Below are 16,227 nucleotides of genomic sequence, written 5' to 3' on the forward strand. Positions count from 1 at the left end.
AAACCATATGAAGTAATACTTCATTATTTTAATTTTAAACCTGCCACCCAGCAATTTTGTGGGGTGCCTCATAACACTGCTGTATGAGCATCAGCAAATAAACCTTCCCCATCTTACTGATCTCTATCACATGCTGCTCTGGCCATCTTCTCCTGATGCTGAGGAGCTGTAGCCTCTTTAATATCTCCTGGCTGGGATGCCGTTACATATCTTTGATCATTCAGCTGCCCTTCTCTGTACCTTTTCTAGCTTTATTATTATGCTACTGACAATATTTTAAGTTGAAGTGGAAGCTGGAAAATCATGCATCAGGAAACAGCCTTTCCCTTTGAAAGGACATTTAAAACTGAGTAGCACCATCTGGAGTTAATCACCTTCTGCTTCTAATAAACTACGCTAAGGAAAAGTTGTTTGAAAATGAAAGGTTTGTGATAACCGTGGCACAGTATCAGCTGCGCCTGATGTTTTGTGCTTGGATTCCCATATTGCCTCCACACTGGCAGAGGCAGGAGCTCTGAGCTGCAGTTCCTGCAGGCTCCCTCTCTGCCCAAAATCACAGCGAGGCATGTGCTTCACCAAATCACTCACAATTTAGTGCCAGGTCAGTTGGGAGTCTGGCAGTGACTTCACCTTCTCTTCGCTTATAGATGAGATTTATTAGAATTTGGAAAACAAATGCACTAACGGGGACTGCAACTAGGAGTTGGGCAGACTTCTGCCCAAAACGGGATCAGTTTCTTCTCCCTTCCCCACCCCTCAATGACATTGGTCCACCCAGCTTGGCTGCACAAATCTCCAGAGGTCCCACACTTCGCTCCTGCTCTTTTTGCTTTGCAGGGATGATGTGGGGCTGTCAAACCAAGCTCAGCTGTAGATGCCGAAACATGACTCTTGTCTGAGCCCTCTGAAGATGCAGTAAACAGGAATTAGTTGCAATAGCCATGGAGAAGACTGGCACCAGATAAAACTTTTGCTTTCTCTCTTCTTCTCATAGTCTTCATTAAAACCACAAGACTTTGGAGGCTTTCAAGGTGTTCAGTGCTTGAAGAACAGAGAGGCTGTGGTTCCTGCTACTGCACCAGGGCAGTGCCACCGCTGAGGCTGCTCCTGGCATGAGAGCAGGGCAAGACCATGCTGTGGTGGGGCTGCCAGACCACCCCAGTGCCAACCCACTGGAAAGGAGGCAGCAGTAGCTGCTGAGGCCCTGCTATGGTTTTGGAGACCCTTCTTCCCTCAGCTCTTTGAGAGACGTGGCTCACATCTTGCAGCACTGAGCTCTGTGGAGTTGCTGATGTGAAGGGTGCAGAGTGAAGAGGGTTGGCTCACAACCTCTCCCACTGCATCTCATAGTCAGCTTGCACAGATGTAAATGGTTAATCAGTGCTAAATTATTTTTCTCTCTAATGCTAGGGCTGGGTTTATTTGTCATGACATGCTGTTTGTAAAATGTACTGCACTACAACTGTATTTGTAGCAGATTGCTAGAGCTTTGAATGGCATAACATTTTATAAAAGACAGGCCAATAACATACAAATGGCAGAGCAATTTTCTTCTTGCTAAAAAGAAGGGCCAATTTTACTTATCAGTGCAAAGGAAATTGATGTTGTCACTTATAAATATGTCCTTCTTCTCATTTCAAATTTCTGGGAATGGCAGAGAGAAAAGCTGGAGATTGCAAGATAGAACCCAGTGATCAAAGTGGAAAAATATAGTCATCCCTGATGCATGAGAGCATGATGAGGATAGTCTGTGTGCTACCAAGTATTTTGAATCATAGAATCCTGTGAGGCTCCGTGTTCCATCACTCATAAAGAAGGACTAGCCACCATTTTTTCATGTTAAACAGCTGCTGTGCTGCACAGTGAGTATGAAAGATGGAGATGGAAACTAAAATTGAGACTTCCTCTGCTTTTAGCAATGCACACCAGGTTCCACTGTAGGCAAAGGTAATGGTTATTTAATTATTAGTATTCACTGTTAATAACTGGAATTGTACATAACTGTTCTGTAGGCAAATCTCACCACTGCAGAGACCATAACAGAGGAGTGAAGACTGCAGAGAGAGTAACAACCCTCCTAGTCCCTGTGTTGTGAGTTGCAACAGTGGTTAGACCTTAGATGGGTCCTCTAGACCCCACTATGGATATGCAGGAAGGCACAGCCCCCAAGGAGATGTTATACAAAAAAACCACAAGCAAAGTGCACAATATTATCACCTTCAACCTACAGCCTATGCAGCCTCACTGGCCAGGATGGTGTGAACTGTCCTGGCTGGCGGCTCATTTCCAGCACCTCACCTTCTCCTCCCCAACCCTTCCACCCAAGGACGACCCAAGGCTTTCATTTTGCAAAAGCACATCCCCACCCATAAAGCTACTTAGCTCCTTTTATTATAAGCAGTTTTACAAATCAGGATGTTCCAAGGTGTTCTTGCTTATGTTCTTTTTTTAATCATTATTATTCCTGTATGTGCCCTTTGACTCAGGCAGAGAGGGCAACACTGTTCATGGCCTACTCCATACTTCTTAATGGATGCATTTGCTTCATGTGAAAAAAAAAAAAAAAGTTTGGAATATGATGTTTTATGTCTATTTAATGCCCAATTAAACAAGAACAAATGCATCTCCATTAAGAAGTGTTAACTGCTGTTCCATAAAGTGTACATTAGCATACACTAAGACTAGTCACTAGACAAAACTAGGTCCATTTCTCCACCAGAACAAGCTTTACTATACATCTAAACACAGGGCATTAATGATGGTTAGTTATTCTTTGGCTGGCTATCACAGAAGTAACAAAGCTTAAAAAATGTACTAGAGGAGATCCACAGGGTGTGAAATACACTGTATTTTGGTTAATTAGTTAATGTTTGTAAAGCATTTTCTGGAGAAAAAGTGCCAAGTACGATCATTATTATCAACAGTCTTTTCTTTCTCCAAGCCCTTGCCAACAATGTTTTCTGTTTTGTTTTCAGGGCCAAATTAAGCATTTTTGTAGTTCTCTTAGGCAAATGTTAAGCATAGCCAAACGATCTTGCTTTTCAGCTCAGTTCTTTCAGGTTCACTTTGGTCTTATCTGGGCATTGTTTTACGGCTGGCTCCATTCTGGTTTAAAAGAGCAGTTGAAGACTTCTTCGCAGCTAATGATCTTGCCCTGGATTACCCCCATTTAAGACAGTGGGAAGAAGTGACTGAGAAAGACATTTCATTAATTGGAGTTGTATAACAATATGCAACTTGAGAACAAAGCTGGAATGCAATAATAAGCACAAACCTAGACACCAAGGAAAGAGGGATGAAGTATAGAATAAAATTACTAAAGATAAACTTGGTCTCTTTCCTAGAGAAGAGATTGGGGTTTTTTTTCTGAAACGTGATGCACAACACCTCATCTTTATGTGTTTGATGAAGAGCTTCATGAAAAAATATTTAGTTAAGATAGAGAAGAGGAGGCTCAGCATGACACTAGTTATTAAGAGAGGGGACCAACTTAAAGAGAAGATGTTAACAGACTGGGCTACAGAGGAACTTCTGGGATGGAGAAATGATCTGCTGAGGTTTCTTATGGCTCAAGCTCAGAAATATTTATTTCATATTTTGTTTTTATGCAATACTGTGGCTCAAAAAAAAAAAATGCTGGTGAGGAAGAAATTGCTTCAGTACCTGACAGGAATCAGAATATGCTGCAGGAAGGAAGAAACAGATAATTTTAAGAAATATGGTCTGAGAAATTAGCTTAATTGTACAGTACAACCCAAAGAGGAAGGTAATACACCTAGGAAATTCTAACAAAATTTTCTGCTTTAATTAAGGTTATCATCTTCTGGAACTCATGAAAAAGAGAGAGACATGAACATTATGAAAGGATCAATGAGCAAGCATAAACTACCTTTTTGAACGTTTTTTTTAAGTACATTTCTAGCCTTCAAATTGCTTAAAATGTATGAAAATAACCTCTCCGAGGCTTATAAGTCAGAATAACTTTTTTTTTATATCTCATTATCTTTTTGGTGCTTCACTCATGTCACAACCTTTATACATTGGTTGGGTACTTAATACATCCTTCCCTTTGTGAACTTCAATTTGGAAATTGAGATAAATACACTGTTAAGCAACTGAAGGGAGAGAATTAAGAAAAATGGGAAAAGATGGAAGAAAAAAAAAAAAGAACAGAGTAGCCAGCAAATCAGGTCTGCATTTTCACTCAGCCTACATGAATCACGAGTGCTTCAAAAGAGTGAATGGCTCAAAAAAACTGCAGGGCACCACATTGTAATATTGCCTTCCTATGAGCTCTGAATGTAAAATGCTTTTGGTTGCTGTGAGCTTTGAGGGTTAAGAGCACTCCTCTGAGTTTTGAATTTTGCTTACAGAAGGGATTTGAGCCTATTTATTACATTCCTTGTTCTGAGTGCTGTAAAAAAGCAGTACTTTGTGTTCTGGTAACTAAAAATGTACTGGAAATTATTTTTAAAGCTGCCCCCATAGCCAGTCAAGGGGCTGTCCAAGTCATAAGAAATATAAAGAAATAGAATTGAAGTGCCTGGTATTCCTCTGTCAGATCAATTCTCCGGCTTGATATGGGTCCTTCATCATTTTCCTGGGTTTGGCAGTTTGTGTGAAAGGCAAGCTGGGTGCTTTCGGCTGGATGGGATCAGTGATGCTGGACTAGCACAAGAGGTGGCAGCAGCACGTTCCCCCAAAGCGCAGCTGATAGATGCTGGATGATTTTGTACACGTGTGACTCAGAAGAGTGGGGGTGAGAGGAAGACAAGATTCTTCGGAGCAGCATCTTGCGACTCTGGGCTGAAGGACCCAGACCCAGTCCAGACACAGCAAACGTAGCCCTCCTCCCATAAGAAGCTATGGTCAGACTGCCATTTCTTGCAAGTCACCGGGTATTCGTCCTACACTAACGGAGGATGCTGTGGTAGCAAAAAAAACCAGCCAGAAAGCTAATCAATAGGAAGAAATTTTTTATCTGCATTTATTTTGAGGATTGTTTGGGCTCCCATAAAGCATGAGGTTTCTCTACATCTCTGACAGACAGTTATCAAACTGTCTTATGCACAGTCAACACTATCACAGAAGCAAACGCACACGATTTAGGAGACCTTTATATTTGGCTCATAACTTTATTTTTGGAACAAAATTAGAACTTTGTCAGTCTGAAGACAGCACAATAAAACCAAGATCATTACTCCTTCCCTGCTTGGTGAAGGCTTTATGGCTCAAACAGCATTTCTAACCCTTTATGTCCTGTCTCTATGATGCATCTAATGAATAATCGCCCTTTCTCCTCTGCAATTCACTTGACAGCAAAATAATGCCTCTTAATAATCACCCAACTTTTTAAGCAGGATCTTATCTCCCTCATTTCCATCCTAATTTTGCAGTTAATGTCTCTTCTCCATTTTCTTACCTTCTTTCGCCCCCCAAATACTCCCTTGCCCTCCCTCCCAACACTGCCAATCAGCCATCCATGTGTGTCCACAAAGCACTTTTGCTGGCAGCTTTGTTCCAGCTTTTGCTCCTGGGACATGCCTACTCCAGAAACGCTGTCCACGGACAGAGAGCTGCAGCCTAATTGCATTGAGAAAATATCATATTAATTCTCAGTCGTCTTCTGCAGCCCAGGTGTTCAGCAGAACTGAATACCTGCAGAGTATAGTGGCCAGGAGTGAAGAGTAGTGCTAGACATTTAAAAACAGGACATTTAAGTCTTCTCAGAGGACTGACAGTTTTCTTCCATTAAAGGTACCAGAGTAACTAACAAAAGGGGAATATGCTTCTGTTTTTATGGGCCAGTTGAAGAAAGAACAATTTCTATGAAGATCTCTTTTAATGAGTCATTTGGCAAAGTGTTCCAAGGACAAGCAAGATTTATTACCTTCACCTTGAGGCTGATATGTAGCTAGTATTAGTTACCTACAGCACACAAATTTGTAACAGTGTGATTAAAAGGTTTATATGACCCACTTCCTATCATCTCCACTAATGAGCTAAAGATCAGCAAGAAAATCCCAAAATCAAGACTGAAAACTATTGGGGAGGTGGAGGTGTCCTAAATTCATTGAAACAGACAGAAAAATTACAGAAAGCTGTATCAAGAGCAGCTTCAAGTAGGGGAGGAGCAATCCTGCCCACAAATTGTCCACACAAGACTGTACACACATCAGTTTGGCAGGTTAATAGCAGTATAAGAGGGAACATAGTAACTACTTACAAGGAATTCTAAATTGTCTAAGGTGTAAATTTTTAAAATGCAGAATTATTCAGGGTAGCTTTGGGTGGGAAAGAAGGGAAAAAATAGAGACAAATGGATCAAATTTAGAAAGAAAATCTTTGGCTACTGGGAAGATTTCTTGACATTGAAATACCCAGGTCTGAGGCCTTACTCAGTTTCAAATATATTGAAATGAGCAGATACAGAGCAATTTCAAGCCCTAGCATCCAATACCATGTGCAGATGGAGTAAGGTACCTGCTGGGAGCAGAGCTGCAGAGAGTCACAGCTCTGGGACTGTGGATGGAGGGTTACAGCTGACCCCTGCTGTCTGTGTAAGCATAGCTTTAGTTGCACTAACCAGAACATTTTTAATGTCTTTAATTAATTTTTTGAATTTTTATTTCCTCTCCATCTGGAGAGGCAGTCTTTCACTACAACAAATTCAAATAATAACTTTCACTCAGACTCCTGACAGCACTGAGCCTTTTATTAAGTATGTGCAACTTCCGAGGCAACCACGGGTTCAGCTCTCCACAGATCCTTGGCAAGAGCCCGCTGGCCCATCACACCCATCATGGCCACAAGAGACAGCACTGCCCTGAAGGGCAACGCACCTGAGAGACCTAATGGTCCTTCATCCCCTCTAAATGTGATTCTTCAGCACTGTCCAACAAATAGAAATGCCTGAGATTCTCACCCCACCTGAAAAAGAATACAAGAAAATGAAAGGAAAATCTATTAGAAATTTACTTTAGCGCATCTACATTAATATTATTTGTAATATACAAATATATAGCACTCATTGTCACAATCAGGCCCATTTAATAAAGCCATATAAATTGTTTTTTCAATTTTCCACTCAAAGAGAGGAAGAAATTCATACCCAGCCATCTACAATCCAGGCATGCAGTTGGGAGCCTGGTAAGCTTTTCCCCTGTCAGTACAACTGCTGACATGCAATTCTTCCATCTTCGGCTCCAAAACATACACCTGGTTCTCCCAGCACATTTTAATCCTAGCTCTCCATATCTTAGCCATAGACTTGTGGAGCAGAAACAAGATTTTTTCATCTTGATTTGTGCTGGAGGACATCATGTCAGTAGGTTTTCGCCATCAACTGATGGCAGCCAAGCTGCTTTTTCCTACTGTGTCATCTTTCCCTCTTTCCATCTATCTGTCATTCATGGAAAGAGGTTGGGAGAGGCTAAAGAGGACTTCAACAAATCCTGGAGTTGCACAAGTGCCATTGCAATGCTATGAGACCCTATGTCCTGCTATGTCCATTAGACGCAGGTGTATGCCAGCAGGCCAAGGAGACTTCTGTAAGCATGTTCATAGCAAGTGTTGCCAAAGGCTCCTTACTCCTGAAGGACACGTTTCCTTTTTCTTACACTATACCTAGAAGCTAAATCATACAGTTTTATCACCAATCTAGTGAGAGCTGATATTCCTCTTAAGGCCCTATTTTGGTTTTCAAGTACGTTTTGATTTTTACACGTTGCAGAGAAACATCAGTAAAATGCGATCCCACAATGCTCACAAAAAGCAGGTAGAGAAAGGAAACCTTTTTATTCCCCTTAATGAATCTGGTGGGGGGCAGACTTACATTTCTTGAATGTCTGAAGATGGCAAAGATTAATAAGAAAAGGAAACCAAATCAATCATAAATCTTTATAAACACATGGTAAAGTTTTGAAGAACTTTTCCATTCTTCCTTTCAGCAACAAGATTAATTCCCAGCTCCTTCTGCAGGACTGTCCCCCTTGAGGTGCTTGGTGATTTTTTTCTTCAGGGAACATGGGACAGAAGGAAGAAGGGGAGGAGAGGAGAAAGTAGAAGGGACTGAAATAAATTGATTCCAAGTTTAATTTCCAAATTATTTTTTAACCTTGACAAAAAACTGCAGGACAGAGAAGGCACTATCAGCAAATTTCTGTTCTGTCCCACTGCTTGAGACGTTTCCCTGAAGCATGAAAAGCCAGTCACCGCTCTGTGAACACATTATGTCCAACAAAGAAGCAGCAGTAGTTCCTACTAGCAACTCCCCAGAGCTGTGGACAAGGGACATGCCTCCCCACCATGGACTGTGCTGCAGAGGTGCACCCCAAGCCCCAACCCAACCTACCACATCCACACTGCACAGTGCAGCACCGCAAATTGGTATGGGCTGAGGTCCAGAGGACACATAGCCACCTTGATCCAAAAAAATGCAGCCGGGGGAAGCAGCTACATGGAGCTGAGTTCCTGGCACCAGTTTGGCGATGGACACCCCAGAGCTGCCTCTTGCTGCTGCACTGAGCACACCACCACCTCAGTTTTGCATTGTAGGCAGAGAGCTGGGTTTAAGGTGGAGTTCACAAAGCCCATCACACTGAGCACCTAAGGAAACCAGCAAGAACAGCCTTACACCCCTCCATTTCACATCGCTTCAAGTATTTCCAAGAATAAAAGACTGGGAGAACCACTTTGTTTCCATTTTTAAATTTCAGAGGCTTTTCCTGTGATCAGCTCTCCTTTCCCCTACCCCAATGCTCTGCAAGAGAAATATGGAACAGGGCACAGGATGGCACTGGTGAGAAAAAGCGCCTGCTGCTAACCTCATGAAAACCAGCTACATTTAGTGAGGTTATTAGGATCCAATAAATGCTAATAACCAACATGCATTCCGTCTGAAGGTTCCTTCTCCTCCAGGGTTTCATGCAACCCTCTTGGAGCTGCAACCAGGCACTCCACTTGAAGGGCAGCTGTGCAGAGCTCCCCCGCCCTGCAAAGCTTGACAGAGAGATAGACTTTCCAACTATACAAAGTTCCTGCAGGTCTGTGACCATCATCCTGTGTGCAACAGGAAGAGGGCCACCCATGATCCCCTCCGGGAAAACGCTGCAAGGGGAGCTCCACGACCACCTTTGCTGCTGCACTTCCCAACAGATGCTGTTTCTTTAACAACAATTTTCCTTTTCATTTCTGAATGGCTGCAGGTCACCATGTAAGCTGAGACCAGTTTGCCAGTCTGTGTTCTTAGGTTGTCTTTTGGCTTTCTCCCTCATTTTTCAGCGTCTTTTATTCCTTCTTGCAGTTTAAGTATCTTACATGTAGCAATTTATATACTGGACAGAGAGGCATGAAACAGTTTCCCTTCTTCTCCACTGTTTCCTTATTTACCAAATGGGCTTTTCTGTGGTTGCAATGTAATTTATCTCTCTCTTTTCTTTTTACTTCCAGTATTTGACAGAGCCAGAATGCATCATTGTACCTGCCGCTGGTGTTTAACCAGGATGCAAATTACTGGCAGAATGGATGCTGTAATACTGCAATTCATCTTTCACTCCCTACTCCCAGCCTTACCACGGACAGCCTGGCAAGCGTTTGGACAGGGCATCAGCCAGCACCAAGGATTTTGTGCTTCTGACATCTCTCCCTGTGCATCCCATTTCTTTATTTCACCCCATTTCCTCTCTTTATCTCTTAGACACAGGTCTAGACTGAACTCAGGAAGAGCTCCACTCTGCAAATGTAAGGTCACAGTATGGAGGACTCCAGCGTGAGACAGCTCAAGCAGGCTGAGGACTACTCTAAACAACAGGGTAGATACGCTGTCACATTCAAAAGGAAAAAAGAAGAAGTGTTTGGATAATAAACACTTTCACAAGGAGCAAATAGTAAGTATTAAACAAGAAGTCAAATAGTAAGTATGAAACAAGAACTAATGTCTGGAAACTAGAGTCAGGCAAATCCAAATTAGAATTAGACGCATGTTTTCAAATTTCAAGTGTGATTAATCACTGCAACTTACTGAAGTATTGAAATCAAGACTAGATGTCTTTCCAAAAGGTGTGCTTGAGTTAGACACAATGTCTTGGACTCCCCAGAAAAATAATGGGGTGAAATTCTACTTTGACCTGATAGTCCCCTCTTGTCCTAAGAGACAATGTCTCCATTAATTAAAAGAGTCAGATAGAACAGAGCTTTCATCAAGACAACTTTAATATTCCATCATTATACTAAACCATTGGGGATTTTGCTTGCTTTTTCTGTCAGCTGCATGTTGACTTTTTTAGGACTTGTGTTCCTATAGCAGGCAGTATGTCTTCTTTCACAAAGTTGTCCAAATTGTGTTTGAATATCAGTCTTCCTCAGGGCCACAAGTACTGCTCTAAATCAGAAAAAAGTTTTGACTGAGATTCTGAACTTCCGGTCCTTTGGGATGAGAGAAAATCATGTGACTTTTGTATTGCACATTGATCATTAGGAAAAGTGCTTCCAGTTCATTCTGCAAGCATTGTCTAGCAAAATTCTGTAGCTGCTCAAAACATTTTTGTGGAATCACTGACACAGGTTTTTTCTTTGCATTTTATGACATTTTTATGGTCGTCTTAACTTGGGGCTTACTCCGCTTTATACTCACTGCACAAAAGGCAGTTTTCACTCAATAATGACTGTTTTCTTGATCCCTTCTACAACTAAGTGGAATGAAATTCCCATGGTTTTGTTCTCCATGTTCTGTACAAGCAGGTCAGCTTACAACTCAGCTGAAGTCAACCTAGCTGCTTAGTTCCACTACCAATGTTTATCAAGAAATTCTTTCCCCTAAAGCAGAACTTGTTTATCCTGCTGCTGAAAGGTCAACACAAGTCTTTTGTCCTTAAAATATTCCCCAAACTAGGGGAGATTCTTAGATAACCAGATATCTACAAGGCAGATAAGAACTTCTGTTATTCTTTCCAAAAAAAAACCAGTGACACAAGACTCCATGTTGTGTTCTCAGGTACTGAGAAATCTTGGGTTTTCTGTTAAGCACAAAAACCTGACCATATTTTAGGACTTGGTGCAACAGGCAGACACTAAGCAGCCATTCAAGTCTTCTGTTAACTACCAGATTATCTAAATGATTTCCAGGAAGTCAGATGTGCTCAGTAAAGATGGAGGAGAAAGCTCTGATCCTGCTTATCATTTCACTGATTTCAGTGGAGTTGCTTTTAGTTAATGAAGTGAAAGGAGGCCCTTTAAGGTTCACACCATAAAATCTCACACGGTTCCTCATAAAAAATGTCTCAAGAGCTCATTCACAGTAATAAAATATATAGTGCACTGATTAAAACTGCTGTAATTTATATGTGTTAAAACCTCAATTTAAAGATGTATTATGGGGCATGATTCCTTAACCATGACACTCTAGTTTGCATTTCATCACAAACTAAAAATTCAGGAGCTGAGATTGCCATGTAGTGGGAAAGAACAACAGAACTGAATGAAAGGATTTCCCTATTCTTCTCTGTTGGGAGCAATCCTTTCCCTGAACAAACAGCAGCAATAATATTTTCCATAGATTTGGAAAGAAGTTGTCAAGGCAAGGTTCAGGAGAGCAAATAATCAGCCTCAATGTCCATGATGATGATTCAGATGGTCACCACAGTTACTTTTAAAATAAAGGCTCACTTTCCTGGTTCATGTCAGAAGTCGGAAGGGGAAGGAAATTGCAAACTCCACAACCAGTCCTGTGCTCAGTCCTACATCCCATCAAGCTCTTCCTGTCCTTCTAATGATAATGAGCACAAGGATGCTCAACACCTTATGAGAGGGTACCCAGCATCTTAGAAGAGTGACCCTTTTGCAATGTATCTTTCAAAATGATCATATTGACTTCATTCAAAGGAGCATTTAGCAGTTTTTTGCCTGTTCTGAGAGTTCACAAGTACCTTGCAGTATGCAGGAGTGAAAACCTTGCATTAAAAATGTTTGAGCCAAAGGTGGTATTTTGGATGTCATGGGCTGGAGTGGCCAACTTTCTGAACGGCAAAAGCAGTACAAAATTCTGGGTAAGGTTTAGTGGCTAATTCTCCCCTGGCATTATTTAGTTTATTATACTGGTTTATTTAACTGACAGATCTTGACCTGTGGCTTTCAGGCTTTCCATGCACACAGGTTAAGGATATTTTTTTAGTCTGAAAGACTCTGGGTTGGAACAAGCAATGCCAAGAAAGAACAGAAGTAAGATTTCAAAGCAAGAATTTGGACAAACAAAGGACTCCTTTGTTACTGCCTGTAGCTGGGAGCAAAATTACTGTTGTTTCCATACACAAGCCGAATCCTCAGAGGCATAAAGATGCTGCACACAGAAAAGCATTTTCACTGTGTTCAGTAGCTATAAACAAAGTTACCTGTTAAGTTTAATCATTAACTCTTTCCCTCCCATTTGTTTAAACCAAGACAAGTGCAGAAACTGCAACTGCAGAAAGTCTGTTCCATCGGAGAGCACTTCATACTGCCAGCACTGTAAATGCATTCCACACTAGCTGAAAGCTCATGTCTTGAAGGCCACTAAAAGTAGCAGTAAACTCTCATAAAACAAAGCAGGACAAAACAAAATAAAACAAAAATCCCACCATATTTTACATTATTACAGAACATTCCTGGTGAGCCACATTCTGAGCTCCTGAACATTAAGGCTTTCAGCCGCTCAAGCTGGTTTCCACCCCAGTCCCTTACTGTATTTCTACAGCCAGAGAACATCTTGTGCACGCCACCATGTTCACTAGCCTTAACTAAGCTATGCACCTACCTGTGCACTGTCAGTCACCACTTTGTTTGCTGCAAGCAAGATGGTTTCAGCTTGACCTGCCTTCAACCTGTGTGAGTCCTCTCCATGTTAGTAAGGATCAGATGAGTGTGTTCAGTATGTGCTTTACTATCCAGAAAGCTATTGGCTTCATGTTTTATGGTGATATGGAAATGAAACTTTTTCCACACCAGTAACGGTTCCTGTCAACACAAGGACATACTGTCCATTTACCTCCTGTGCACCTGCCCTCATAAACTCTCCCTTTCGGCAGAAGAATTGATGCCTAGGGGTGATGATTGGGTGATGATTTGGGATCCCACCAAACTGGGAGGGAGTGTCGATCTGCTCAAGGGTAGGAAGGCCCTGCAGAGGGATCTGGACAGGCTGGATCGATGGGCCGAGGCCAACTGTATGAGGTTTAACAAGGCCAAGTGCCGGGTCCTGCACTTCAGGCACAACAGCCCCATGGAACACTACGGGCTTGGGGAAGAGTGGCTGGAAAGCTGCCCAGCAGAAAAGGACTGGAGGTGTTGGTTGACAGCCGGCTGAACATGAACCAGCAGTGTGCCCAGGTGGCCAAGAAGGCCAATAGCATCCTGGCTTGTATCAGGAATAGTGTGGCCAGCAGGAATAGGGAAGTGATTGTCCCCCTGTACTCAGCACTGGTGAGGCCGCACCTGGAATACTGTGCTCGATTTTGGGCCCCTCACTACAAGAAGGACATTGAGTTGCTGTAGTGTGTCCAGAGAATGGCAACAAGGCTGGTGAAGGGTCTGGAGCACAGGCCTTATGAGGAGCGGCTGAGGGAACTGGGGTTGTTTAGTGTGGAGAAGAGGAGGCTGAGGGGAGACCTTATCGCTCTCTACAACTACCTGAAAGGAGGTTGTAGTGAGGTGGGTGTTGGTCTCTTCTCCCAAGTAACTAGCAATAGGACAAGAGGAAATGGCCTCAAGTTGCATGAGGGGAGGTTTAGATTAGATATTAGCAGAAATTTCTTTACTGAAAGACCACTCGGTCAAACATTAGAACAGGCTGCCCAGAGAGGTGGTGGAGTGTTCAAAAAACATGTAGACATGGCACTTTGGGACATGGTTTAGTAAGCATGGTAATGTTGGGTTGATGGTTGGACTGATGATCTTGGAGGTCCTTTCCAACCTCAGTGATTTCTAGTTTTACTTTCATTAAAAAATTAATCCAGCCACCAAGCCAGGAAACATGAAATTAATTATTACTTTACCCTTAATTGGTTTAGTGGTGGACTTGGTAGTGTTAGGCTAATGGTTGGACTTGATGATATTAAAGGTCTTTTTCTACCTAAACAATTCTATGATTCTGTGATTCTATGATCTACCAGGCTTTCTACCCAAACAGACATAGAAATGAAAGAAAACACTGCCTGGCCAAAGCAGTAGAGAGGGGAAGTTACTACAATCCAGTTATAATTAAGGACTGAAACATTTCTATTCAAGAGGATCGATTTTCACTCCTGATGTCAGTCAAGAGCAATGCCATTTTGAATAAAGAAGGCTCCGTCAGATTAAAAGCACTCAGTGCATCAGGCCAGGTTTTAGTCTGTAGCACAGGAGCCTCCTTCACCAGCACCCATTTACACCTCCAAGGGCTGAGCAATGCTATGTCATTTCATCCTCCACCTCCGCAGTGTTTCACCCACCGGGCAGAGGTCTGCAGTGGACCCACCTCTCTCTGAAACCAAGTAGAAACCCCCAAAGCATGTGGGAGCCTGATGTTGTGAAACTAAATCTTTGGGATGAAGCAGAATAGAAATTTTAAGGCATGAAGACAAGCCTCCTGTCCCTCCCAAATACCATTGCCTGCTAGAGGTGGTGCCCCCCTCCCCTGCCCCACTTGCCTATACAAAGCACCATGGCCAACAACTCTGCAACTACCCTCTATTGACAGACATTTTTTTGAAGTGTTGTGCTCTGAACAGCATAGAAACAAATCCCTCTGGTCCAGGAGGACATGTGTGTTTAACTGAAGCTGTTGAAGATGGCCTGCTCCGCAAATGTCACTAGGGACTGTTCAAGTGTTTCAAAATTAAGCCCTGTGATGAAGGGCTTTGCTGGGTAAGGGACCTAGTTCTCAGTATTTTGAGGATGAAGCCTGAAATTCAGCAGACTTCTACTGCTGCAAATAAACAATGCCAATAGCAAGAGTAGCTTTTCAAACTCTTTGACTGGGAATTAACTTAAAATAGATTTATTCCTACACTCAGCAGGACTGAGAAAGCATTGCATCATTAGCCATTTGGGACAATATTGCTTTATAAACACATACAGGAAGATATCAAATTTCTGATCATTCAACTCCGTAATTTTAGTCCAAAAAGTCAGTTCCATTTTGAGTTAAATTAGAATCTTTTCTTTTTTAATTCAAAGCTAACTGTCATCATAAAACAGGAACAAGATTTTGCTTCAGAACTCCCTGGGGATCCTTGCCTTTAGCCAGCTATGCTCAAAAAGAGAAGAGAGTACAGAAGTTCTCATTGCATGTGTGGAAAGAGGCAGAAATGCATTGGGAAGCAGAAATACAAATCACAGCTGGACAATCCTTAGCCCCAGGTCCTCCAAAAGATGCATCAAAACCTGCTGGTGAAAGCAGCCCACTTGACTTTGAGAAATAGCTGAACTGCTAGTGCACCATGCAGATGCAAGCAGGCAGAATTCCTTATGAAGGACCTATGGCACCATATATATCCCTTTTTCTTCCACCAGTGTCTTTATTTATTTTCTTTTCTAATTATCTGTTTTCCTTTGAGGGGGAAGGGAAAACAATCATTACTTGGTGTCTTTTATGTCTGAGATGTTTTCATGAATCCAGCATATTTGCTTCCTTTTGGGCTGCCATGAGAAAAACCTTTTAACAATTACTGTGAAAGGTGAGGGTTGATTGAGTTTCCAATGTCACAGTGTTGTTCTTAATAATATCGATGATGCTGAAGGCCATAATCCATTAGTACCAGGAAATTTAATTTTACCAGAGACAAGAAGATAGAATCATAGAATCATAGAATAGTTTCCGTTGGAAGGGACCTTTAAAGGTCATCTAGTCCAACCCCCGCCCACCCGACCCCCCCGCAATGAGCAGGGACATCTTCAACTAGATCAGGCTGCTCAGAGCCCTGTCCAACCTCACCTTGAATGTTTCTAGGGATGGGGCATTTACCACCTCTCTGGGCAACCTGTTCCAGTGTTTCACCACTCTCATCATGAGAAATGTCTTCCTTATGTCTAGTCTAAATCTACCATCTTTTAGTTTGAAACCATTACCCCTTGTCCTATCACAACAGGCCCTGCTAAAACGTTTGTTGCTGTCTTTCTTATAAGCCCCCTCTAAGCACTGAAAGGCTGCAATAAGGTCTCCTCACAGCCTTCTCTTCTCCAGGCTGAACAACCCCAACTCTCTCAGCCTTTCTCTGA

This window comes from Pelecanus crispus, chromosome 3 (assembly GCF_030463565.1).
Source record: "Pelecanus crispus isolate bPelCri1 chromosome 3, bPelCri1.pri, whole genome shotgun sequence".
In the NCBI taxonomy this organism is placed as follows: domain Eukaryota; kingdom Metazoa; phylum Chordata; class Aves; order Pelecaniformes; family Pelecanidae; genus Pelecanus; species Pelecanus crispus.